This window comes from Natator depressus, chromosome 3, assembly GCF_965152275.1.
Source record: "Natator depressus isolate rNatDep1 chromosome 3, rNatDep2.hap1, whole genome shotgun sequence".
NCBI lineage: Eukaryota > Metazoa > Chordata > Testudines > Cheloniidae > Natator > Natator depressus.
In genome coordinates, this window is record NC_134236.1 from 143167437 (window position 1) to 143194937 (window position 27501).

The 27501-nt window shown below is 43.3% G+C and overlaps 1 protein-coding gene across 1 annotated transcript in view; it reads right to left on the reverse strand.

Moving 5' to 3' along the window:
• The window catches only part of SMYD3 (SET and MYND domain containing 3), a 634857-nt gene that overhangs the window by 321940 nt on the left and 285416 nt on the right, over positions 1-27501 (reverse strand). The window lies entirely within an intron of this gene.

Genomic DNA, 27501 nt, shown 5'->3' on the forward strand with positions numbered 1-27501 from the left:
AGCCTAGTAGCTTTCTCAAACATTTTAAAAATGGAAAAATAAAAGACTTACTAGCAGAGGTGAAAGTAAGCCGGTACGTCCCAGTATGGCGTACCAGCAAGAGCCTGTGCAACGTATCAGGGCAGATCGGCTTCCCCAGGCAGCAATTTAAAGGGCCTGGGACTCCCAGCAGCAGCTGGAGCCCCGGGCCCTTTAAATTGCTGCCAGAGCCCTGCTGCCAGAGCCCTGGGGAAGCGGCGGTGTTTGGGTGGCAATTTAAAGGGCCTGGGGCTCCAGTAGCCTCGACCTGGATAGCCTCGACCAGTAGCCTCGACCAGTAGCCTGGGTCCTTTAAATCGTCCCTGGAGCCTGCCGGAGCCCTGGGGTAGCAGCAGCGGGGCTCTGGAGGCTATTTCAAGGGCCCGGGGCGGTAACGGCGGCCGGAGCCCCGGGCCCTTTAAATAGCCGCCAGAGCTCCGCTGCCACTTCCCCAGGGCTCCGGCAGGCTCCGGGGATGATTTAAAGGACCCGGGGTGGTAGCGGCAACCAGAGCCCTGGACGCTTTAAATCACCGCCCGAGCCCTGCTGCTGGAGCCCCTGGGGGTCACGGCAGCAATTTAAAGGGCCCGGGGCTCCACTGCGGTAGCAGCGGCTGGGAGCCCTTGGCCCTTTAAATCACTGCCGGAGCCCCCGGCTGCCACTGCTACCCCGGGGCTCCGGCAGCGGGGCTCGGGTGGCGATTTAAAGGGCCCAGAGCACCCACTGCCGCTACCCTCCGGAGCCCTTTAAATCGCCACCAGAGCCCTGCTGCTGGAGCCCTGGGGTAGCAGTAGTGGGGCTCTGGCAGTGATTTAAAGGGCCAGGGGCTCCCGGCTGCTGCTCTGCCAGAGCCCGGGGCAGCAGTGGAAGCCAGGAGCCCCCGGGACTTGGATGGTTATTTAAAGGGCCCGGGGCTCCGCTGCGGTAGCGGCAGCTGGAGCCCCGGGGCCCTTTAAATCACCGCCAAGCCCCGGGGCTCCCAGCCACCTCTGCAGCTGGTAGCTCCGGGGTGATTTAAAGGGCTCAGAGACGTAAAGGCCCCGCCTCTTCCAGTAGAGGCCACGCCTTTTCTGGTTGAGGCCCCGCCCCTCCTAAGGACTCTGGAGTACCGGTAAGTCCTTTAAGTTACTTTCACTGCTGCTTACTAGCATAATTAATGCAAGAAACAAGGATCCATGTGAGGTGTTTCCAAATGAAATATGCAACTGCAACTTCACACATTTTAACAATTGTTGTTTGGGGGGAGGGGGGCGAATCACAACTTGATCTGACTTTGTAAATTTAAATGGCTGCCTCACAGAAAAATAAGGGACATATTCCTACCCACAACAGGAGCTCTTCAGTGGTAGAGGCTTATCTTTTTGGAGCAGCAAGGCAAAGGTTCCGATTCCTGCTCTGTGGGTGAGACATTTATCTAATAACTGTGTTTGTTGTCTGTAGCAAATTATATTGTTACACACCCCTCCCTAAAAATTCAGATAACATGTAATGGACCAAAGACACCAGTTGAGTAAATTGGCCTCTATCCCGCAATCCTTATATAAGCACAGCACCCAATGACATCAGTGGGAATTGTACTTGCATAAGGATTGCAGGACTGAGCCTATTATTGGCAGGTACTGCAGAATAAAAGCAAGGAAAGAATTTAATTAGGAAGGGCTGAGCTGCTTTGATACCACAGGATGCAGGTTAATGTGGCATTCAATAGCAAATACAATATTTCTGACTTGGTAAAGAAGATTAATTGTGAACTGGGATTACTGTACAGGTCTAGTGCATGTAAGGATAAAATAAGAAAGAACAGTTCAGCAAACAAACAATCTGCCAGAATAGATTACAGAGATGTATTGTGCATAGATTATCCTCGTCAAGGGCTCTGACAGCTGTAAGATCTCTTTGTAACAGAATATGCAGGTTAATAAATCCTCCTAAAACAGCTCATCGCTGTTGGCTGTACATCACATTAAAATAGCTCTCCCAGGGTAGGTTTGAAACATATTAGCTTTTATTTTTAAATATCACATTGATATAGTAGCCTCTTTGCAAATGTATGGTTTATTCTCCTCTGAAACAATTACAATAGTTTCCTAAGACTTGTTGAAGCCAGGAAATTAGCCTCGCTTAGCAAACACAGTGAAGAGTATCTAGAAAAGCTCTCCCTTTTTGTTGCTCCTAGGGTTACAATGTGCTCTGAGAAGAGCTGCAACACAGTAATAAACTAGGTAATTTCAAAAATAAAGGAACACTCTCAGAGTGAACTGTACAACACGTATGCTGGCCTATTGTATTGCAACCTGGCCTGCAAAAGCAATCCCACAATCTCACACCTTTAAATTTGTGCACAAACCAAAGTTTGAAGTGGTGCATGCAATGTAACAACAGACATCTTGATCATCACTAGGGAAGAACCGAGTGCCTCAAAAGCTAGAGCATGAGCCTCGGAAGTCTGCGCTAAAGGAATAAGTCCCCTAGCTGGAAGCTGTAGCGGACTATTATCTTCTGGGGATCAGGTACAAAAGGGGACAACACACACTGAACACAGCTTTCAGATATACATATGCAAAAACTTGGTCATGAAAACCCGAAGCTCATTTTATAGTTGATTATCATCACAATTCTATTAAACACAAGTCACATCTTTCTCATACTTCTCAGCAGAATGTCCAATCTAATGGTTAGTATATGATCCAGATAATGCAGTTCCAATCTGAATATGACCAAAACTTTTAAAAAATAAAAATACAGTTTATGATCCACCAACACTGAAAATCTCCTGCCTTTTTATGCAGGCAATAGCAGCTGGATTTCCATTGTCCTCAGCTATGACACATTAAGATAATTAACAATCACACAAGTGTGACAAAGTTCTGTCCTTGCCTCCGTGGATCCTGCATTTCCTGGCAGATTTCGCTAGCCTCAGAGGCTCACTGTGACCCTCCATGTAACCCTTCTCTCTCTAGAGACAAGGGTCACAGTCTACTGAGCCATTTTCATCATAAGCCAGCGAGGGAGGTGAGGAGAAGTTATCCTACCTTGCACAGTCTCTGTTGTCTCCCAGTCTCAGTGATTAATCAGGGAGCAAAGGTGGGCGGGAGGGAGAGCCCGGGCCCACCCTCTACTCCGGGCTCCAGCCCAGGGACCCTATTAGTATCAGCTATGGTAGCTGACTTTTTAGAAACACGACATGTACAATTCCCTGGGCTACTTCCCCCACACAGCAGCACTCACTTCCTCAAGCTCCACTTCACCCTTACCTCAGGGCCTCCTTCCTTGTGCCTGATATGGTGTGTACTACTCAGCCTCTCCAACAGCGCAACTTCCTCCCACAGCTCCTGACATCCACACCCACCTGACTAATTGGGAGGCTTTTAACTAGTTTCAGCCAGCCCCTGATTGGCTTCAGGTGTCCCAATCAACCTAGCATTCTCCCTGCCTTCTGGAAAGTTCTTAATTGGCCCCAGGTGTCTTAATTGACCTGGAGCAACTTCCATTTCACTTATCCTGGTACCAGGGATTTGTTTAGCCTGGAGCTAATATATCTATTTATCTCCCACTACTTTTCTATAGCCATCTGGCCTTGCCCCGTCACACAAGTTACTATTTTTATTCAACTTTAGACACTTAGGAGCTCCATTCTCTTTTTAATTAGAAAGGGTGATTAGAATATGTTCTATAGTATACAGCAGTGTTCTTTTGAATATTCCAAAGTTGCATTCTCTAATCAACATTAGATATTTTGCATCTCTCGCCCCCGCCCCCCCCCCATATACACTTTTTCCTAACACAAATTACACTAGGGTCCCACTGAAAACGAAACATTGTGATCTGACCTATTCAAGTTCACAAATCTTAAACAGCAAATTCCACACTTCGGTAAAAATTATCACAGAAAAACTCTTTGTTGCATCTGATATCCCCTTGAGCACTGGGAATTCTAGTTTTTCTGTTTATGTAGATGTTTTTAGTCTGTTTTTCTATCCAAGAATGGCTGTACAGGGTAGCAATCAGCAGCCAGTTTCCTATTTGGGACGTGTTGCCTTAAATGCAGTCACCAATGAATTACACAACTAGATCTGACATACATAGAGTCTGAGAAGTAAGGAGCCATAAACGAGATCTCATGGGCTCTAACTGCAGCCGAATACTATATGAAGAACACGTTCTGTTTTAGAACGTACATTGCATGGGTTCTATTTGCTCCCTGGTGATAAAGTGGTGACTTAAGCTGTGAAAATTACTATCATCCATCTCACCCCATGCATTCCCATGCTTGGGAAGAGGACATGAATGTGGGACTACGTGTTTTGCAAACAAAATGCTTCTGCTAAGTTGAAAAGAAAATGCTTTTATACATTTCTCTAGGAATGATCAGACAGCATACCACTGAGTCCAGCCCATCCCAAATACAGTGATACTGTGGTACATCCAGGACACTGCATCTTTTGGCATAATGGGCCAAATTCAGACCAGCTGTACACAGGTACAATTCCTTTGAAGTCTACAGAGTTACAACAGACCTGAATTTATTCCTGTAACTCAAAATGGCCTCATGTCTGACTTAGTAGACATGGCACATTCCCTTAGAGCTATTTTTAGTTGCACCGGGGTATTCACTGGGCTCCCCTTCTCTCCTCCATTGAGTTATACTGTGTAATAGAGAACCAGCTGCATGATGCACACTGAGCTATGCATCATATGATCATCACTGTGAGAGACTGGAGAAGCTCTATTGCATATGTTCAACAAAATACATTAAAGTCTTGACCTTAAACTAAGGAACATAGAACTGGTATACTGGATCGGACCAAAGGTCCACCTAAATCTAGCATTCTGCCTCACAATAGCCAGTACCAGATGCTTCCTAACAAGGTGCAAGAAACCCTGTAGCGGACAATTATGGAATATTCACCCATAAAGGAAATTTCTTCCTACCTCCACTCCCCTCAGTTACTTGCGTAACGACAGGTTTCGGAGTAGCAGCTGTGTTAGTCTGTATCCGCAAAAAGAACAAGAGTATTTGTGGTCTTTTTCCCCTCAGTTAGGGGTTGGCATACACAATGAAGCATGAGTGTTTACATCTCATATTTTTACTTTTGTTTTTAGTCTTATCAAATACAACCAAGGATGTTCTCACTCCCCAATCCTTATTTGAATTTTGCTAAGCTCTTTGCCCCGATATCATGCGGCATTAAGTCCCACAGGACAATTATGTGCTATTTAAAAATGTTTTAAATCAGTGTTAAATTTGTTGCCTTTCAGTTTCATTGAATGCCATTTTGCTTTTGTATTAGGAGTTGCTAATTCTCCTTCTCTATACCACTTAATATTTTCTATTCCTTTATCATGTCCCCACTTATCTGTCTCCTCCCTTAACTAAACAGTGCATATATATTTCAATCTCACTTTCACACAAAAGTGTTTTCATGCCCCTAATCATTTTCACTGTCTCCAGACTTCTAAAGCCCTTCTCTTTCTGATTTGCCACAGAATGCTTATTATATAATCCCAATAGGTCAATTATTTAATGGTAATGCTGCAGAATCAACTGCATAATTAATGTTACTTTTACAATGGGGAACTAAGACCAAATTTACAGCAGACGTAAGCAGGAACAAATCACTGACTTTTATGGAGCTGTGCCCACTTACGCCATCATCATATCTTGCCCCTAGTCTTTCTGTATTGTATTATTTCAGAAAAGCTTTTCAATTCCCATTTATATTTGGAGATGCAGCTTTTTAGTTAAAAAAATTAATTCATAGGAAGAGTTTTATGAATCACATATGTAGAAATGTAGTTAGACCAAAAAATATTCAAGGTTAACTAAGAGGTCAAATGTGAGGTCCCAAATGTTACCTTCTTTAACGTAATTATGTTATTGGAAGGTCCAGTGACCCAAGATATCAGCAAGCTGAAATCAGTGCAGCTCCATCAGCTGGCGAACTAATTTTCCTCCCAGACTCCAAATTAAAATATCAACATGGCTCAACTTAGAGCCACTGACACGATGTTGGTAAAATGAAATAAAGAAATATAAGAGCATACATCAAGTAATGCTTGTTGTCTCACTCTAATGGCTAGTCTGTGTCATGTCTCTCTGGGGACCAAAGAGATGACAGCCTTTTTCCAGACACCCTATAAGGAGAAAAGGAAGCAGTACAACCAATATTGCTAGGTATCCAAAAGACAGATTACCAATTGTCAAAACAATAATAATATTGCTATTTACATTTCTACAGCACCTTTCATGAGAGTATCTCAGTGTGTTTTACAAATACTAATTAAGCTTCACAACACTTGTGCAAGGTAGTTTAGTATTATTATCCCCATTTTGCAAGTGAGGGAACTGAAAAGTTAAGTGATTTACCCAACATTACACAGTGAATCAATCGAAAACCTGGGAATAGAACCTAGATCTCATCTCAGGCCCCAGTTCACCAACATACTAATGCACATGTGTATCCTTAAGAACATTCACTTCAATAGGGTTACTCACATGTTTAAAATTAGGCATGTGCTTAAGTACCTTGCTGAATCATGGCCTCAAAGCAATGCATTAACCAGGGGTGCTGGAACAATTTGTACAGTGGGAGTGCTGAGAGCCACTGAACCACGCTGTAAACCCTGTATATGTTGGAAACCACTTCAAGCCAGCGGGTGCGACAGCACCCCCAGCACTCCTAGTTCTAGCACCTATGGCCTTAACCGTAAGACCACAATTCCAGCACACCTAGTAAGTCCAATACTAGCCATTGTGAATTCGATAAAAACATTTTTAGTGTTGAAAAATAAACTCTTTAACAATGAATAAACTGCAAAATGAAGTAGTAAGAATGGAGGACTGGAAGATAAATTCCATTTGCTAGAACTCCCAGAGGGAGAAGAAAATAATGTTATTCTTAATAAGTGGCTGGAAAAGATGGGGACAGTGTACTGGATTTTGAAAGAGTGAGAGGATGTAAGTTTGCAGTCCAAAGCATCATCATGAATTAGGCTGCAGGCAGCTAAAGTAACAAATTTTAAAAGTTTCAGAACCAAGACATATTACCACATCTAGAAAGTGGAACAGAATCAAAGAAGTAAAAGGGAAATGACTTAATGCATTTTCCTGATGTAAGCACGGAGACTCAAAGCAAAGGGATCCACGTTAAAACGCAGCTGACTGATATGTGTGATCTAAAATCAACCTTTGGTATCCTGCCAAGTTGAAACCCATATACAGTACAACAGGCTACGTACAGTAAAGACCTCTGCAAAATTCTTCTTATGGTGGGGAATACCATGATTTTCTCAGAACTTATCCCTGTGTCCCAGAAATCCAGCATGAACAGCAGCAGGAACAAGCTGCCCCACGCAGGTAAGAGAAAGGACGATTCAGCACAGACTATCCTTTCAAGCTTTTTACACCGTGTTTATCACCACTGTATCTGACAAGGCGGAACAGATATATTTCAATTAAAAAGAAACTGATCTTTTGACTCAGAGTATGCTGTTTTTAAAAGAGCTCATTAAAAGTTTTTACAACTGAAAATTGGGGGGAGTGAATGGGATGTTAACCCTTACTGTGCCCATTAGAGCTTTTGTTTATAAAGTATGTACCATACAACCTTGATTATACCAAGATCTTTTGCCTGCCTGCTCTTCGGGGCAGAGATTGCAGCTTCCTTTGTGTTTGGAAAACACTTAGCACATGTTGAGCATCACCATAATCTAAGTCATTAATAGCAAAATTTATCTTGGAGGACACCAGAAGTCTTCAGATATGTTTAAATAACAGAAGGCTCCAACAAGCATTGACGTCTATACTCAATGTCATCAGACTTAATTCAGATTTCAAAGCCTGCTGGCTGGCTCCCCTGATTATGGTCAAACAGAGGATGTTCCAACGGTATGGGACAGTGCCTGGTGGAAAGGAAAGGGAATTCCAAGAGGAAGACACCAACTGGAGGAGAACATCTCCCAGATGCTTTGCACTTAAGCATCACAGGATCAAAGCTCTGCGCCTGCGGTGCTTCTAAGCATCACAAGGGTGAAGCATCAAAGACACTCCTCTAGCCCACTGTGGTTCTCCTCCTTGATCTTATCTGAAGCACATCTCCAGCTAAAGTTGAGGGGCACATGACAAGGGTTATCCCTGTTGAGATAATAGGGGATTTCAAAGGAGTGAGGTTTGGATAATTGAGACTGCACTGTATAAGACATTTGCAGTCCTAGATTCAAGGCGAAGCTGTGAGAGAGCATGTCCCTGCGTAGGGAGGAAAAAAGTAGGTATGTGAATGGAGGAGGAGGAGGGGAAGCCATCCACTGGCTGACAGTATATTTCATACAGAAAGATCTGAAAATATAAAGTTTTCTGAAGTCGGAACATGGACTTTGTTGAGAATTGTTAAGTTAAATAACCACAGGAGAGAAATAGGAGAGAGAAGAATGGCTTGTAGAAGGATTGCTACAAGTCACTAGGCATGGCTGATGTGTGCTTTAAATTAACATACTGGAATATTAACAGGTTAAACAAACCTATGCAAAGACATCAGGGAAAGCAATTAGAGTTGTAACATGATTACACACCTTTGAAATGAAAGGTATTATTGGGAAGATTGACATTAATATGAAATTTATTGAACTGTTAACTTGGTTTAATAAAGAAGAAAAAAGGCATTAGACATGTGGATGGAACCAGAGGGCTCACTAGAAAAGTACAACTAGATAAGAAATAGTTCTACATCAGAGGACTGCATGTGAGTCCAACACAAGATAATGTGCAAGTTTTATTACATCCCAAGCAGATCTCCAGCACTGAGACTAGTGACCAATAAAAAATGCTGCACATTGTGCAAATGAAGATTCAATGGAACATAGCACACATTGGATGGTTTTGTCCAATATTTCACCCTTTCTAGGCAACAAAGCAATCCCAATGAAAGTTTCTTGGGGACCAGCAGTGAGACTGCAAAACTCCCAAAAGCCACACTGAGAAGACCAAAAGACAGAACGAAGTTGGAGGAGGAGGGACATTTCTTCCTCTTCACTCCCAGTGGTTGCACACCTGCTTCTGGACCAAAATCAGAAATACTCTTAAAATATATAATAAGAATCAGGATTTATGTGTAGACAAGGGCCTGAACCAAAAGCCCATGTCCAAAATCCTCAAATTTTAGGCACCTGGAATATAAATCTGGATTCAGATCTGAATTTTGTTAATGGCTCCAATCTTCATAATGGGATTTGAACAAACTGGCAGTGCCTGAAACACTCCACCCACTCAGCAAGTGTTGTTCCTGCTGGGAAAGTGTTAACTGGGTTCTGCTGAGTCAAGTAAGTGAGTCAGTCCTCCCAGCTGAATAAAAGGTTATTTGAGTGGCTCTGTTAGGAGAGAGGATCCAGGGATGTGGGCGGAGAAGTCCTAAGGAAGGGACCCCAGGAGCAGCCATGCTTTGAGAGTATTTTGGAGCTGATCTTTCTGTTATCTTCTTTTTGCTTTGTTCATTAATAAAGTCAAACACCAGCAAGGGGATAAGCACGGACTTTACAAACCCTGTGGGCTGAATTAAGAGAAGTAGGTTGGGGAAAAAATGCTGCTTACAGGGCTGAACCAAAACTCCAGATCCAAACAAGGTGTGGTGTATTCAAAATCGGGACTGGCATTTTGCAACTTGGGCACATCTCTTGTTATGTTTTTGTGTCCCAAGAAAGAAGACATAAGCTCTGATCCTACAAACACTTATGCATATGTTTAACTTTCCTTATGTGAATAGTGTCATTGACTTCAAAGGCACTATTCCTCTGAGAAAAGGTAAATATGAGCGTAAGTATTTGCAAAATTGGGACCACAATCAGGATAAACTGAAGGGTTGGGGAGAAAGGATAACATTTTTCTGCTAGGAAAATAACCACATTCAGCTGAAGGTGAAAGAAGGTATTCCTGCTGAACTACTGATGTTTAATAAAACCAGCTCATTTCTAGTTTCTTCCACCACCTGCAGAAGTGAAATTTTGGAAAATTAATGGAGGAGAAAAAAATAATTCGTAAAATATTTAAGCACTCATCTGATACATTGAGAAAGATGCAGAAGGACATACTGCCTCAAGTTTCCTAAATATTTTAATGTATATTTTTGAACATTTTCCAGATTATATTTTTAAAAGATTCAGACTAGAACAAATTTACTATGTAGGTTTTATTTAATATACTTTTCCTGCAAAATGGCATCACGTTCCTATATATAAAAATATATACACTCTCCAAATGTATACTTTAGCAAACACTGATATTAAAAATCTTCACTTTTTGCGATTTTATAAGCTATAAAGATTTTTCTCTCACTAAAAGCTGCAAACGTAAGCACAGTTTACTAAATGCATTCTCTCTCCTGGTAATAAGTATCACTATATTAGACTCACTCAGGAGCTATTTATATCAGGTGCTTTTAAATAAAATAAAATATAACCCACTTTTCTCCTGAAACTACATAAACTCCCCAATATTTCTGTTGGAAGTGGAATAAATTGAACATAAAACCATAAAATAGCAAAAATGGTCTGTTTGAAACAGCATGTAAGCCATGTTCTATATAATAAAGAAATGAACAGAGAAGTATTATATCATTTTAACAGCAAACTAAATATGTTAAATCTGCACAAGTGTGATCTATACAGAATTCTGGAATCCTAAATTAGGCAAAGAATTTTTATACAAAATAATGAATTTGAAATAATATAGGAACATAAAAAACTGGCAATCAAAGAAAATGCAGGAATCTGTATCTAGATAGCAAAAAGATATTATTAAATATGACTTTGAGAGGGGGGAAACAAGCAGCAATTTCAAAGTTAAGAACCATATTCTGACCCAAAATTCTATTCTCAGTTATACTGATATAAATCTGGAGTAACTCCACTGACCACAATACGTCACTCAATAGAGTTATTCCAGTTTTACTACACTGAAAGTACTTTGCTGAATCAGGGTTTTTAAGTACATGCCTACCTTTAAACACATCATAGGGTATGTCTACACTACGAAATTAGGTCGAATTTATAGAAGTCGGTTTTTTAGAAATCGGTTTTATATATTCGAGTGTGTGTGTCCCCACAGAAAATGCTCTAAGTGCATTAAGTGAATTAACTCGGCCGAGCGCTTCCACAGTACCGAGGCTAGAGTCGACTTCCGGAGTGTTGCACTGTGGGTAGCTATCCCACAGTTCCCGCAGTCTCCGCTGCCCATTGGAATTCTGGGTTGAGATCCCAATGCCTGATGGGGCTAAAACATTGTCGCGGGTGGTTCTGGGTACATATTGTCAGGCCCCCGTTCCCTCCCTCCCGCCATGAAAGCAAGGGCAGACAATCGTTTCGCACCTTTTTTCCTGAGTTACCTGTGCAGACGCCATACCACGGCAAACATGGAGCCCGCTCAGGTAACGTCACCGTATGTCTCCTGGGTGCTGGCAGACGCGGTACTGCATTGCTACACAGTAGCAGCAACCCATTGCCTTGTGGCAGCAGACAGTACAGTAGGACTGGTAGCCGTCATCGTCATGTCCGAGGTGGTCCTGGCCACGTCGGCTGGGAGCGCCTGGGCAGACATGGGTGCAGGGACTAAATCTGGAGTGACTTGATCAAGTCATTCTCTTTAGTCCTGCAGTCAGTCCTATTGAACCATCTTATGGTGAGCAGGCAGGCGATATGGATTGCTAGCAGTCGTATTGCACCATCTTCTGCCAGGCAGGCAAGAGATGAGGATGGCTAGCAGTCGTATTGTACCATCTTCTGCCGAGCAGCCCTGAGATGTGGATGGCATGCAGTCCTTCTGCACCGTCTGCTGCCAGCCAAAGATGTAAAAGATAGATGGAGTGTATCAAAACAAGAAATAGACCAGATTTGTTTTGTACTCATTTGCTTCCCCCCCTCCCCCGTCTAGGGGACTCATTCCTCTAGGTCACACTGCAGTCACTCACAGGGAAGGTGCAGCGAGGTAAATCTAGCCATGTATCAATCAGAGGCCAGACTAACCTCCTTGTTCCAATAAGAATAACAACTTAGGTGCACCATTTCTTATTGGAACCCTCCGTGAAGTCCTGCCTTAAATACTCCTTGATGTAAAGCCACCCCCTTTGTTGATTTTAGCTCCCTGAAGCCAACCCTGTAAGCCGTGTTGTCAGTCGCCCCTCCCTCCGTCAGAGCAACGGCAGAAAATCGTTCCGCGCCTTTTTTCTGAGCGGACGCCATACCAAGGCAAGCACGGAGGCCGCTCAGCTCACTTTGTCAATTAGTAGCACATTAAACACCACATGCATTATCCAGCAGTATATGCAGCACCAGAACCTGGCAAAGCGCTACCGGGCGAGGAGGCGACGTCAGCGCGGTCACGTGAGTGATCAGGACATGGACACAGATGTCTCTGAAAGCATGGGCCCTGCCAATGCATGCATCATGGTGCTAATGGGGCACGTTCATGCTGTGGAACGCCGATTCTGGGCTCGGGAAACAAGCACAGACTGGTGGGACCGCATAGTGTTGCAGGTCTGGGACGATTCCCAGTGGCTGCAAAACTTTCACATGTGTAAGGGCACTTTCATGGAACTTTGTGACTTGCTTTCCCCTGCCCTGAAGCACATGAATACCAAGATGAGAGCAGCCCTCACAGTTGAGAAGCGAGTGGCGATAGCCCTGTGGAAGCTTGCAACGCCAGACAGCTACCAGTCAGCTGGGAATGAATTTGGAGTCGGCAAATCTACTGTGGGGGCTGCTGTGATGCAAGTAGCCAACGCAATCAAAGATCTGCTGATAGCAAGGATAGTGACCCTGGGAAATGTGCAGGTCATAGTGGATGGCTTTGCTGCAATGGGATTCCCTAACTGTGGTGGGGCCATAGACGGAACCCATATCCCTATCTTGGCTCCGGAGCACCAAGCCGGCGAGTACATAAACCGCAAGGGGTACTTTTCAATAGTGCTGCAAGCTCTGGTGGATCACAAGGGACGTTTCACCAACATCAACGTGGGATGGTACATGACGCTCGCATCTTCAGGAACTCTGGTCTGTTTCAAAAGCTGCAGGAAGGGACTTTATTCCCAGACCAGAAAATAACTGTTAGGGATGTTGAAATGCCTATAGTTATCCTTGGGGACCCAGCCTATCCCTTAATGCCATGGCTCATGAAGCCGTACACAGGCAGCCTGGACAGTAGTCAGGACCTGTTCAACTACAGGCTGAGCAAGTGCAGAATGGTGGTAGAATGTGCATTTGGACGTTTAAAGGCGCGCTGGCGCAGTTTACTGACTCGCTTAGACCTCAGCGAAACCAATATTCCCACTGTTATTACTGCTTGCTGTGTGCTCCACAATATCTGTGAGAGTAAGGAGCAGACGTTTATGGCGGGGTGGGAGGTTGAGGCAAATCGCCTGGCTGCTGGTTACACGCAGCCAGACACCAGGGCGGTTAGAAGAGCACAGGAGGGCACAGTACGCATCAGAGAAGCTTTGAAAACCAGTTTCATGACTGGCCAGGCTACGGTGTGAAAGTTCTCTTTGTTTCTCCTTGATGAAACCCCCCGCCCCTTGGTTGACTCACCCTCCCCTCCTCCCTTCGATCACCGCTTGCAGAGGCAATAAAGTCATTGTTGCTTCACATTCATGCATTCTTTATTCATTCATCACACAAATAGGGGGATGACTACCAAGGTAGCCCAGGAGGGGTGGTGGTGGAGGGAAGGAAAATGCCACACAGCACTTTAAAAGTTTACAACTTTAAAATTTATTGAATGACAGCCTTCTTTTTTTTGGGCAATCCTCTGTGGTGGAGTGGCTGGTTGGCCGGTGGCCCCCCCACCGCGTTCTTGGGCGTCTCGGTGTGGAGACTATGGAACTTGGGGAGGAGGGCAGTTGGTACACAGGGGCTGTAGTGGCAGTCTGTGCTCCAGCTGCCTTTGCTGCAGCTCAACCATACACTGGAGCATACTGGTTTGATCCTCCAGCAGCCTCAGCATTGAATCCTGCCTCCTCTCATCACGCTGCTGCCACATTTGAGCTTCAGCCCTGTCTTCAGCCTGCCACTTACTCTCTTCAGCCCGCCACCTCTCCTCCCGGTCATTTTGTGCTTTCCTGCACTTTGACATTATTTGCCTCCACGCATTCGTCTGTGCTCTGTCAGTGTGGGAGGACAGCATGAGCTCAGAGAACATTTCATCACGAGTGCGTTTTTTTTTCTTTCTAATCTTCACTAGCCTCTGGGAAGGAGAAGATCCTGTGATCATTGAAACACATGCAGCTGGTGGAGAAAAAAAAGGGACAGCGGTATTTAAAAAGATACATTTTATAAAACAGTGGCTACACTCTTTCAGGGTAAACCTTGCTGTTAACATTACATACATAGTACATGTGCTTTCGTTACAAGGTCACATTTTGCCTCCCCCCACCGCGTGGCTACCCCCTCAACCCTCCCCCCTCCCCGTGGCTAACAGCGGGGAACATTTCTGTTCAGCTGCAGGCAAACAGCCCAGCAGGAATGGGCTCCTCTGAGTGTCCCCTGAAGAAAAGCACCCTATTTCAACCAGGTGACCGTGAATGATATCTCACTCTCCTGAGGATAACACAGAGACATAAAGAACGGATGTTGTTTGAACGCCAGCAAACATACACTGCAGTGCTTTGTTGTACAATGATTCCCGAGTACGTGTTACTGGCCTGGAGTGGTAAAGTGTCCTGCCATGAAAGGCGCAATAAGGCTGCCCTCCCCAGAAACCTTTTGCAAAGGCTTTGGGAGTACATCCAGGAGAGCCGCGAATGCCAGGGCAAATTAATCCTTTCACATGCTTGCTTTTAAACCATGTATAGTATTTTAAAAGGTGCACTCACCAGAGGTCCCTTCTCCGCCTGCCGGGTTCAGAAGGCAGCCTTGGGTGGGTACGGGGGGTACTGGCTCCAGGTCCAGGGTGAGAAACAGTTCCTGGCTGTCGGGAAAACCGGTTTCTCCGCTTGCTTGCTGTGAGCTATCTACAACCTCCTCCTCATCATCATCATCTTCTTCGTTCCCAAAACCTGCTTCCATATTGCCTCCATCTCCATTGAAGGAGTCAAACAACACGGCTGGGGTAGTGGTGGCTGAACCCCCTAAAATGGCATGCAGCTCATCATAGAAGCGGCATGTTTGGGGCTCTGACCCGGAGCGGCCGTTCGCCCCTCTGGTTTTGTGGTAGGCTTGCCTCAGCTCCTTAAGTTTCACGCGGCACTGCTTCGGGTCCCTGTTATGGTCTCTGTCCTTCATGCCCTGGGAGATTTTTGACAAAGGTTTTGGCATTTCAAAAACTGGAACGGAGTTCTGATAGCACAGATTCCTCTCCCCATACAACGATCAGATCCCGTACCTCCCGTTCAGTCCATGCTGGAGCTCTTTTGCGATTCTGGGACTCCATCATGGTCACCTCTGCTGATGAGCTCTGCATGGTCACCTGCAGCTTGCCACGCTGGCCAAACAGGAAATGAAATTCAAAAGTTCGCAGTTCTTTTCCTGTCCACCTGGCCAGTGCATCTGAGTTGAGAGTGCTGTCCAGAGCGGTCACAATGGAGCACTCTGGGATAGCTCCTGGAGGCCAATACCGTCGAATTGTGTCCACAGTTCCCCAAATTCGATCCGGCAAGGCCGATTTAAGAGCTAATCCACTTGTCAGGGGTGGAGTAAGGAAATCGATTTTAAGAGCCCTTTAAGTCGAAATAAAGAGCTTCATCGTGTGGACGGGTGCAGGTTTACATCGATTTAACGCTGCTAAATTTGACCTAAAGTCCTAGTGTAGACCAGGGCATAGTCCCATTAAAGTCAATGTGGGAGTAAGGTCTCCATAAGAATGTCAAGCTTTGGATGATAATTTGTGTTTGCCCTGCAGTCCCCAAACCTTGAACTGAAAAGCCGGTGGATTATACAGTGTTGTTATAGTCGTGTCAGTCCCAGCATAGAAGAGGGACAAGGTGGGTGAGGTAATATCTTTTATTGGACCAAAATCCGTTGATGAAAGAAAGAGACAAGCTTTCAAGCTTACACAGAACAACCTATTCCACCTTGTATTTAGCTGTGACACTCTGAGTACATTTAACAGACCTGAAGAAGAGCTCTGTGTAAGCTCAAAAGCTTGTCTCTCTCACAAACAGAAGTTGGTCCAATCAAAGATACTTCCCGAACCACCTTGCCTCTACCTGTTGGACTGTCATTCTGGACTACCAGGAACCATATACAATGGAAAGGCCAATATCAACACTAAGGGCCTGGGCTTGCTAGGGGCTAAACACCTCAGCTCCCACTGAAATCCTAGAATTGAAGATGCTGTGTACTTTTCAGCAGCAGACCCTCACTTAGACTGCCTGCATTGCTTACTGTTATTGAGGTGCCTATTGGCGGAGTCGATACAGCTATGCTGATTCATGCCAGCTCAGCATCTGGCCCTAAGATGTTTTGTTAGGGGAACTTCTAACATGGTATTATTCTAGTAAATTGCCCTGTAGCCTAGTCCATTAAAAATTAATCGACTCTGAGTAATATGAGAGCTCATTACAACACTTTGCTTTTACCCTTTTTCTAGAAAGTGCCATTTTTGTAGTGTATGTTAATTAGCAAATAAGTCAGGACGTTTTGTTTTTCAAGTGTTCGAGCACATTCTATTTGCCCTTTCACACCCACGAATGGACAAAACCACATCTGCTGTGCAGGGGTTGCCCATTCTTCAGAACTTCTACAGCCACCACTGGACTGCATAAGTGGGAAATTGGATAGGCCTTGGTCACAGTAGGTCAGTGCACTGCATGGCTTGCTTTAGCCATAACCACTGTGTAGAGGAGTCGTTCATACTTGCGCTGCAATAGACACCATTACTCAGCACCATCATATTTTTGTGGAGTGAAAATCCGTTTTACAGTCTTTTGCTCTGCAAAGCTGGGTTTCTCCCATAACGATTAGGCCACAAAACATTCCTTTCAAAAATGTAACACTTATGGCTTGCCCTTTCTTTTTATTTTTTGAATTAAGTTGCATGTTCTTTGAGAGCATGATTTTCTCTCTTTCCTTCTACCCACACTTGTTTTGCTCCTGGACCAATGCTATAGCAATAAGCAAGGTTTAAAACTTGAGAGAAAGAGAAGACAGACAAGCAGAGACAGACTGTCAGAAAGGTCTTGGACTGTTCTTTTTTTAATAGCTTGTGGAAATCAGTGTTTGTATTGGAAATGCTGAGACAACTATAGCTACACTGGTACAGACCGTGTTGCTATAAATGTAAGGGCAATTGCAGAGTTGCTGTATTTCGTAAGATGCCAAGAGAGAAGAAAAACAGAAAAAAGGAGCAACCGCAGCATATGTCCTTTTCTTGATTTATTAGATGTTGGCATTGTGATGCCCTTTGCTGTTTTAAAAAATAACGTGCACCATCATTCCCTGCTGTTTCTAAAGCATGATGATAGAAAGCAAAGCTCACAATTATGGTAAGCTACAAAACCTGTCAGTCAAGGTGTTGAGTTGATAATGCCAAACAAATCAGCAGGTTTACACCTGGGAAAAGAAACTATAACATATGAAATAGGTTTTCTTTGCTCTTGTTTATAAAGGGAGTGGGAGACTCACTACAGGAGGTGTTTAGCATATTTACAGGATACCACAGGAGGTATTTAGCATATTGAAAAACAACAATGGCAGTTTTATATGCAGAAGTTTAAACATTGTAAAATATATTCTTTCTTTGGCACTTCTGATTTCAAGCATCTGCATCTACACATGTCAAGATGAAATTTTCAGTCAAAGCATTTCTGCCATGAAAATTCCATGCCTTATTAACACTTCGTGCTTACAGATGCTCTGGCATGAACTTTTTACTAGGAATCTCACGTTGGGGATTTTCTGCACAAAAAAACATACATTAAGTAATGCTTCAAAATAATGGGTATGGCGGGGGGTAAAATGGTTTTGAATTCTGTATTGTGCTGTCACTTACACATTCATACATACCCACAAACTCAAAATTCCTTCTAGGCACCTGTTAAACGCTGTTGGAGTAATGGCATCCTAGGCTGCTGGAGCTATTGAAATCTTTGGCCCTTTCCTGGGGAAGACTAAAGAATCCATTTTTTCTGTTTCCCTCCTTCGGCCTGGGGCGGTTGGGAGGAACAGGCTGTGGAACAGGAATACTCTGGGCCAGTTGGGCAGCAAAAAGAGATGGATCTGACTCAAAGGAAGGAGACTCTGAGGCATGCACTCGTATTCACTCACACTCCCCGTGGGCCCAGAATAGGGAGAGCCCAGAGGGAACCTGGAGCCTGCAGGATTTAGTGAGGTTGTTGCTGCTTATCCCTCTATTCCTCTCAGTTCAGCTGCAGAGCCAGCTGTGCCGTAAGCAAGAGTTCTGACATCATCCAGCAACACTCTTCTAAAAATAAAAGCTGAGATTGTGGAGAATTTGATTATATTGATCATACTTCTCCAGAACAGCTTTCTACTTGATTCAAGGGGGAGGGATTTTTGCAAGATTGGTTTGTGTACTGGTATCCAGGATCAGAGGGGTAGCCGTGTTAGTCTGGATCTGTAAAAGCGGCAAAGAGTCCTGTGGCACCTTATAGACTAACAGACGTATCAGAGCATAAGCTTTCGTGGGTGAATATCCACTTCGTCAGATGGATGTAGTGGAAATTTCCAGAGGCAGGTATAAATATGCAAGCAAGGATCAGGCTAGGGATAACGAGGTTAGTTCAATCAGGGAGGATGAGGCCCTCTTCTAGCAGTTGAAGTGTGAACTACATGCATCTGACAAAGTGGGTATTCACTCACGTAAACTTATGCTCCAATACGTCTGTTAGTCTATAAGGTGCCACAGGACTCTTTGCCGCTTTTACAGATCCAGACTAACACGGCTACCCCTCTGATGCTTGACACCATGCAAGGCACTGCATTTAGCCGTATGGAGTGGAAATCCATCAACCTCATGAAGAAACTTGCACAAGAACAGACAGATATCATCTTCCTTTCCAAATGCAAACTGATGGACGTCATACAAAATGGACTGAAGGTGAAAAATCCATTGCTATCTACTTACTACACAGACCACAGTGAGAGATTACGCCATACACTATCAAAGAAACTGAGGAACCACATGATCAGCATCTTATATAGCAAACTGGAAAACATAAAAAAAAAGCTCTCCAACCTGGAGACGGTCATAAATAACCAACCTTCCATACAAATGGGACTTTAATAAAATAAGACAGGAGATCTACATTACACACTTCACCTCTCTACAAAGGAAAAAGGACTGTAAGCTGTCTAAAATCCTACCTGCCACATGGGGCCACAACAGTGGTACCCCTAACTCACCCAGCAATATCGTCAATCTATCCAGCTACACACTCAGCCCGGCAGAAGAGTCTGTCCTATCTCGGGGACTCTTTTTTTGCCCCACCACCCCCACAAACATGATACAGTTCTGTGGTGATCTGGAAGCCTACTTTCACCGTCTCCGACTCAAAGAATACTTTCAAGAAAACACTGAACAGTGCACTGATACACAGATACCTTCCCACCAACAGCACAAGAAGAAGAACTCCACATGGACTCCTCCTGAGGGTTGAAATGACAGTCTGGACCTATACATAGAATGCTTCCGCCGACGTGCACAGGCAGAAATTGTGGAAAAACAACATTGCTTGCCTCATAACCTAGGTCGTGCAGAACGCAATGCCATCCACAGCCTCAGAAATAACCCTGACATTATAATCAAAGATGCTGATAAAGGAGGTGCTGTTGTCATCATGAACAGGTCTGACTACCAAAAGGAGGCTGCCAGACAACTCTCCAATACCAAATTCTACAGGCCACTCTCCTCAGATCCCACTGAGGAATACACTAAGAAACTGCACCACCTACTCAGGACACTCCCTACACTAACACAGGAACAAATCAACATACCCTTAGAGCCCTGACCAGGGCTATTCTATCTACTACCCAAGATCCACAAACCCGGAAATCCTGGATGCCCCATTATCTCAGGCACTGGCACTCTCACTGAAGGACTGTCCGGATATGTGGACTCTCCACTCAAACCCTACGCTACCAGCACTCCTAGCTATCTCTGTGACACCACTGATTTCCTGAGAAAACTACAATGCATCTTCATCATCTGGACCCATGGGAAGGAAACCCTGGAAGAATTCCACCACAATTTCAACAGCTTCCACCCCACCCTCAACCTCAGCCTGGACCAATCTACATGGGAGGTCCATTTCCTAGACACCACGGTGCAAATAAATGACGGTTACGTTAACACCACACTATACCGAAAACCCACCAACCGCTATGCCTGCCTTCATGCCTCCAGATTCCATCCGGGACACACCACACGATCCATTGTCTACAGCCAAGCACTGAGGTACAACCGCATTTGCTACAACCCCTCAGACAGAGACCAACACCTACAAGATCTTCACCAAGCATTCTCAAAACTACAATACCCGCACGAGGAAATACGGAAACAGATCAACAGACCCAGATGTGTACCCAGAAGCCTCCTGCTGCGAGACAAGCCCAAGAAAGAAACCAACAGAACTCTACTGGCCATCACATACAGTCCTCAGCTAAAACCTCTCCAATGCATCATCAGTGATCTACAACCCATCCTGGACAACAATCCCTCACTTTCACAGGCCTTGGGCGGCAGGCCAGTCCTCACCCACAGACAACCCGCCAACCTGAAGCATATTCTCACCAGCAACGACACACCGCACCATAGTAACTCTAACTCAGGAACCAATCCATGCAACAAACCTCAATGCCAACTCTGCCTACATATCTACACCAGCGACACCATCATAGGACCTAACCAGATCAGCCACACCATCACTGGTTCATTCACCTGCACGTCCACTAATGTAATATACACCATCACGTGCCAGCAATGCCCTTCTGCTCTGTACATTTACATAGGGACTGTCCAGTTTGGCCAAAGGATAAATGGACACAAATCAGATATTAAGAATGGCAATATACAAAAACTGTAGGAGAACACTTCAATCTCCCTGGACACACAATAGCAGATTTAAAGGTAGCCATCCCGCAGCAAAAAAACTTCAGGACCAGACTTCAAAGAGAAACTGCTGAGCTTCAGTTCATTTGCAAATTTGACACCATCAGCTCAGGATTAAACAAACACTGTGAATGGCAAGCCAACTACAAAAGCAGTTTCTCCTCCCTTGGTGTTCACATCTCAACTGCTAGAAGAGGGCCTCATCCTCCCTGATTGAACTAACCTCGTTATCCCTCGTTATCTCGCTTGCATATTTATACGAGCCTCTGGAAATTTCCACTACATGCATCTGACGAAGTGGGTATTCACCCACGAAAGCTTATGCTCCAATACGTCTGTTAGTCTATAAGGTGCCACAGGACCCTTTGCCACTGGTATTCAGGAGGCACCCTTAAAGATATAGGGGCCAAATTCTGTTCCTCTTACTCATCTGAGAAGTACCTGTATCAAAAGCCACAGGAGTCAGTGGACTCTGATCCCTGCCATCTGACAACCTATTTATCATTGTGGGCCACATATGCAGCTCTCACTCAGTTATGGGGGCCACATCCACACAATATATAGATTAGCTGTATGGCCCCAAGGATGTCACAGGGGATGCAGCTGTGTGCTGACTGGGCCGCAGGTTGTGAACCACTGTGATAGAGCTATAACCTTTTGTATCCCTAACTCATATCATGTGACAATAGCCAGCCAATAAAGAACAGTCTCTTAGCAGCTCTATGTCTCATGCCCTTATTTCAATGCCCAGTAATTTCAGTGGGACTATTCACATGAGCCAAGAAAGCAGGATCTGACCCATAGACACTAGTTGTCTTAATTCTAGATAATAATTAGGTTAGATTTTGAACGGAATTATTTTGTAAAAGTATTTTGCTGTTTTTTGACCAGCCTATGGGGTGGTTAAAATTGGAAAAAAAATTTTTTTTTAATTTCAACAAAAATTATCTGTAAAAATTGTCCTACATTTTTCAGTTAGCTCTAGTAAGACTTCAGAAATATTTATACAATTTTCTGAGGGTTTCTAGTAATGTGGAATCTTAAATACAAATTTAATTTACATTACTTGTGAAATACTCTGTATCGGGAGACACCGATAAAAATTCCAAATTCATATTTTCTAGATTTAGGTCTCTTTCGCCAAGATAAGGATGTGCTCTCCTTTATGTAATAAAAAGCACTTCAGAAGATAAAACCAGAAGCAGCTTTGTTACTTCTAGCCAAATTATAACTCAAATTTGAAAGAAAACTTTGTTAATGAATCCCTGGAGTTATTCTGTGATGAAATGAATAAAAGAGGCTGACAGAAGTTCAAAGGCTGAGGCTGAGAATTCTGGAACTTAACACAGACTTGTTATTTCTGGTCTCTCTCAAAACAGAACTATTTAAACAAGTTAAAATTTATGAGGAAATTCTCAAACGTACAAATGGGATTTAAATGTCCAACTTCCATTGACTTTTAATGGGAATTGGGTACCCAGCTAACCTTTTCAGCCTTTGAAAGTCTCCCCCATTAATCAATAGGTTAAAGTGTTCTTAAAATGATGGGCCAAACTCAGTCTTGATTTACCTCTGCCCACTTAAAATTGATTGATGTTTAAATAAAACTGTGGATACAAATGATGGTATCGTATGCAGATGTCTAGCCACTTGAGTTGTATGTCCAAGCATGCAGGTAGATACCAGATCAAAATGTATTACTAAAAGTAATAGCGATTACAAAATGGGAGATTACTTTTAAAAATCAGGCCCTTAATAATTTGCTTTGCCTGATACAATACATTACTGGTTGTGTGACTATGAAAGAAACCATTTTCATGGCTTTTTCCTCTATCACTGCTTTATTTCCCTTCCCCACACTGTGTGTGTGTGTGTGTTGTGGCAAAGTTACAAGACTGCCGATTATTATACCATTAATTTATTAGCTCAGTTTGAATGACTTAATACTCCCCTTTGACATAACAAAAAGAAAAGGAGTACTTGTGGCACCTTAGAGACTAACCAATTTATTTGAGCATAAGCTTTCGTGAGCTACAGCTCACTTCATCGGATGCATACTGTGGAAAGTGTAGAAGATCTTTTTATATACACACAAAGCATGAAAAAATACCTCCTCCCACCCCACTCTCCTGCTGGTAATAGCTTATCTAAAGTGATCACTCTCCTTACAATGTGTATGATAATCAAGTTGGGCCATTTCCAGCACAAATCCAGGCTCTCTCACCCCCCCGCCCCCCCACAAACCCACATGTGGGGGGGTAGGGGTGAGAAAACCTGGATTTGTGCTGGAAGTGGCCCAACTTGATTATCATACACATTGTAAGGAGAGTGATCACTTTAGATAAGCTATTACCAGCAGGAGAGTGGGGTGGGAGGAGGTATTTTTTCATGCTTTGTGTGTATATAAAAAGATCTTCTACACTTTCCACAGTATGCATCCGATGAAGTGAGCTGTAGCTCACGAAAGCTTATGCTCAAATAAATTGGTTAGTCGCTAAGGTGCCACAAGTACTCCTTTTCTTTTTGCGAATACAGACTAACACAGCTGTTACTCTGAGACTTTGACATAACAGTAACTGCAAATGGAGGAGTCAGAACCTGGCTCCACCTATAACAGTTACTACAATACCACTGCTGTATTATTTGATGTGTCAGGATATATGGCCCAAACTGTGCTAAATGAGTATACCTGAACAGATAAACTCAACTGTCTGGATTATTTACTACTGTAATATTTAACACTTTGGTAAGGTTCATAGTACTTTGATTTCCAGAGTGTACATTTCATAGTAAATAAAAACACATTTGAACAAATAATTATCTGTACGTCTCCTTATACAGAACAATACTTGGATAGCAGATGGTTTGACATGTAATTGTTATATCTATGATTTATTAATATGAACTGAAAATCTTTAGCAAACACTTATGAATTATGAACCATAAGAGTTTGTCACTATTATTGTTTTTATTCAGGAAATTAATGTTATATATGATCCTGTCTCAGCTGTGTTGTAGCCTTACATAAGAACACAAGAATGGCCCTACTGGGTCAGACCAAGGGTCCATCTAGCCCAGTATCTTGTCTTCCAACAGTGGCCAGTACCAGGTGCCCCAGAGAGAACGAACAGTACAGGTAATCATCAAGTGATCCATCCCCTGTCACTCATTCCCAGCTTCAGGCAAACAGAGGCTAGAGACACCATTCCTGTCCAGCCTGGCTAATAGCCATTGATGGACCTATCCTCCATGAATTTATCTAGTTCTTTTTTGAAACCTGTTATGGTCTTGGCCTTCACAACATCCTCTGGCAAGGAGTTCCACAGGTTGACTGTGCGTTCTGTGAAGAAATACTTCCTTTTATTTCAGAGTAGCAGCCGTGTTAGTCTGTATCCGCAAAAAGAAAAGGAGTACTTGTGGCATCTTAGAGATTAACAAATCTGTTTGAGCACAAGCTTTTGTGAGCTACAGCTCACTTCATCGGATGCATGCAGTAGAAAATACAGTGGGGAGATTTTATATACACAGAGAACATGAAACAATGGCTGTTACCATACACACTGTAACAAGAGTGATCAGGTAAGGTGAGCTATTATCAGCAGGAGAGAAAAAAAAAACACCTTTTGTAGTGATAATCAAGGTGGGCCATTTCCAGCAGTTGACAAGAACGTCTGAAGAACAGTGGGGGGGGGGGTGAGGGGATAAACATGGGGAAACTGTGATGACACATCCACTCCCAGTCTTTATTCAAGCCTAATGTAATGGTGTCCAGTTTGCAAATTAATTCCAATTCAGCAGTCTCTTGTTGGAGTCTGTTTCTGAAGTTTTTTTGTTGAAGAATTGCAACTTTTAGGCCTGTAATTGAGTGACCAGAGAGACTGAAGTGTTCTCTGACTGGTTTTTGAGTGTTATATTTCTTGACATCTGATTTGTGTCCATTTATTCTTTTACATACAAACTGTCTGGTTTGGTCAATGTATATGGCAGAGGGGCATTGCTGGCACATGATGGCATATATCACATTGGTAGATGTGCAGGTGAACGAGCCTCTGATAGTGTGGCTGATGTGATTAGGCCCTATGATGGTGTCCCCTGAATAGATATGTGGACACAGTTGGCAACAGGCTTTGTTGCAAGGATAGGTTCCTGGGTTAGTGTTTTTGTTGTGTGGTTGCTGGTGAGTATTTGCTTCAGGTTGGGGGGCTGTCTATAAGCAAGGACTGGCCTGTCTTGCAAGATCTGTGAGAGTGTTGGGTCATCCTTCAGGATAGGTTGTAGATTCTTGATGATGTGCTGGAGGGATTTTAGTTGGGGGCTGAAGGTGATGGCTAGTGGCGTTCTGTTATTATCTTTGTTGGGCCTGTCCTGTAGTAGGTGACTTCTGGGTACTCTTCTGGCTCTGTCAATCTGTTTCTTCACTTCAGCAGGTGGGTATTGTAGTTGTAAGAATGCTTGACAGAGATCTTGTAGGTGTTTGTCTCTGTCTGAGGGGTTGGAGCAAATGCGGTTGTATTGTAGAGCTTGGCTGTAGACAATGGATCATGTGGTGTGGTCTGGATGAAAGCTGGGGGCATGTAGGTAAGTATAGCGGTCAGTAGGTTTCCAGTATAGGGTGGTGTTTATGTGACCATCGCTTGTTAGCACTGTAGTGTCCAGGAAGTGGATCCTGTCACACATTTTTACTCAAACATAGAGCCCCATTCGTTTTAGTGGGACAGGCTGCATAAGTCAGGATTACTTAGACAAATAAAATTTGCCAGACGAGGACATCTTCTTCTGGGGGCTCTACTTTGAAAACTCCAGGTAGCTCTGATACATGGCTTGAACAAGGAGAAAGAAAGGCTACTTACCAGGAACTGTAGCACTTTGAGATGATTGCCTGTATCGATAACATTTTTGGGGATGCACATGTATGCTTGCCATTGAGTCAGAACCCACTTAAAAACAGTGTCTGCTGGGGAAGCATATAAGCTCCTTTGCAGATCTGAATGTTCAGAGCAGAGGGTACATAAAAAAAACACATCCTCAACCCCACCCTCATTTAAAGTATCACAGCAAAGCTTCTTTGAACACATGCCCTAGTGACTATGAGGGTCAATTAGTGTAATTGCCCCTTGCAGGATTCTCAGCAGAGTTCCTTTCACACTTTCAGCATAATGAAGCTGCAAACCACCTCCTAGGAAGAACAGCTGTGCTCATATTATATTCTCTATGTATTTCTTAATACTGGCTGCCTGTAAAGTGGCAGACTCACTGTCATTATTTAACTAACAGAATTGCATGCATGCTAGCTATATTTGAGACCTCCTGGTCCCAAAAGGTCTCTGTTCTCCAACAGCTCTTGTATTTTACAGGTTCCCAAAGATTATATGATTCATAACGTCATGGATTTTATAGCCAGAAGGAGCCATTAGATTATCCAGTCTGACCTGCATAACACAGGCCATAGAATGTCCTCAATTACTCCTGTACTGAGTACAATGATCATGTTTTAGCTGTGCTGGGTCTGAAGGTGTGGTATACACAGCTCCAGGCTAATCTGATCCTCATCTCCCAAAAAAACTGAACACTCTTTTTTTCCAGATATATTTTCAAATTTTAATTGTTTTGGCCCTTTGTATTAAAATGGCCCCTTCCTTCCTTTTTTTAAAAATGATCATCATTTGGCTTGTACTTATTTTTATATTCATTATTTAGGATATATGTGATTTACTTTAAATTGTTAGTGAAATGTCTCGTACAGCATTGTGATGTGGCATTGTTATTCAGCAGTTACAAAGACAACTCAAAGAGTGACTTGCAGAAGCAATTTTATTATCTGTTGGATAATTAATATCACTAATGTTTTATCCATTGCAAATATAACTACCAACACCTCTGAGAAAGCAATGCTGTCTTCTAGAATTAATTTTAAATACATTTTAGATTAGTTTCAAAATCCTCTAAGAAACTGAAGGCTGCATTTCACTAATAGTTTTACTGTGTTATAGGAACATGTCCAGAATCCTCTCCTTTTTACATCAGAAAGTGTGTACAAAGAAGAATATACTGTATAATAGCAGACATTATATGAATATTGAATGGGCTCACATAACACATGGATTATTTGCAGAGAAAACTGTTCAACCATTATGCTGTGCAGGTAGCTTACCTATTCTAGACACTTACACTTTTAGATATATTTCAAACAAGAAATCGAGTAACTACAGCAATAATCTTTTAAGACACTTTGATATCAAGATCTATTTGATAAAACACTATAGATCATGGTAAACTTACAAAAATAGTCCTTAATTAGAAAGCTATTGAGCCTGAACTTGCATTTCCTCACTCATGTGAAAAATCCATTGAAGCCAATGGGACTTCTCACATGACTAAAGGTTTGCAGGATCAAGATCACTGTTTGTAAAGCCTGGGTGTTCTGTAACAAAACATTT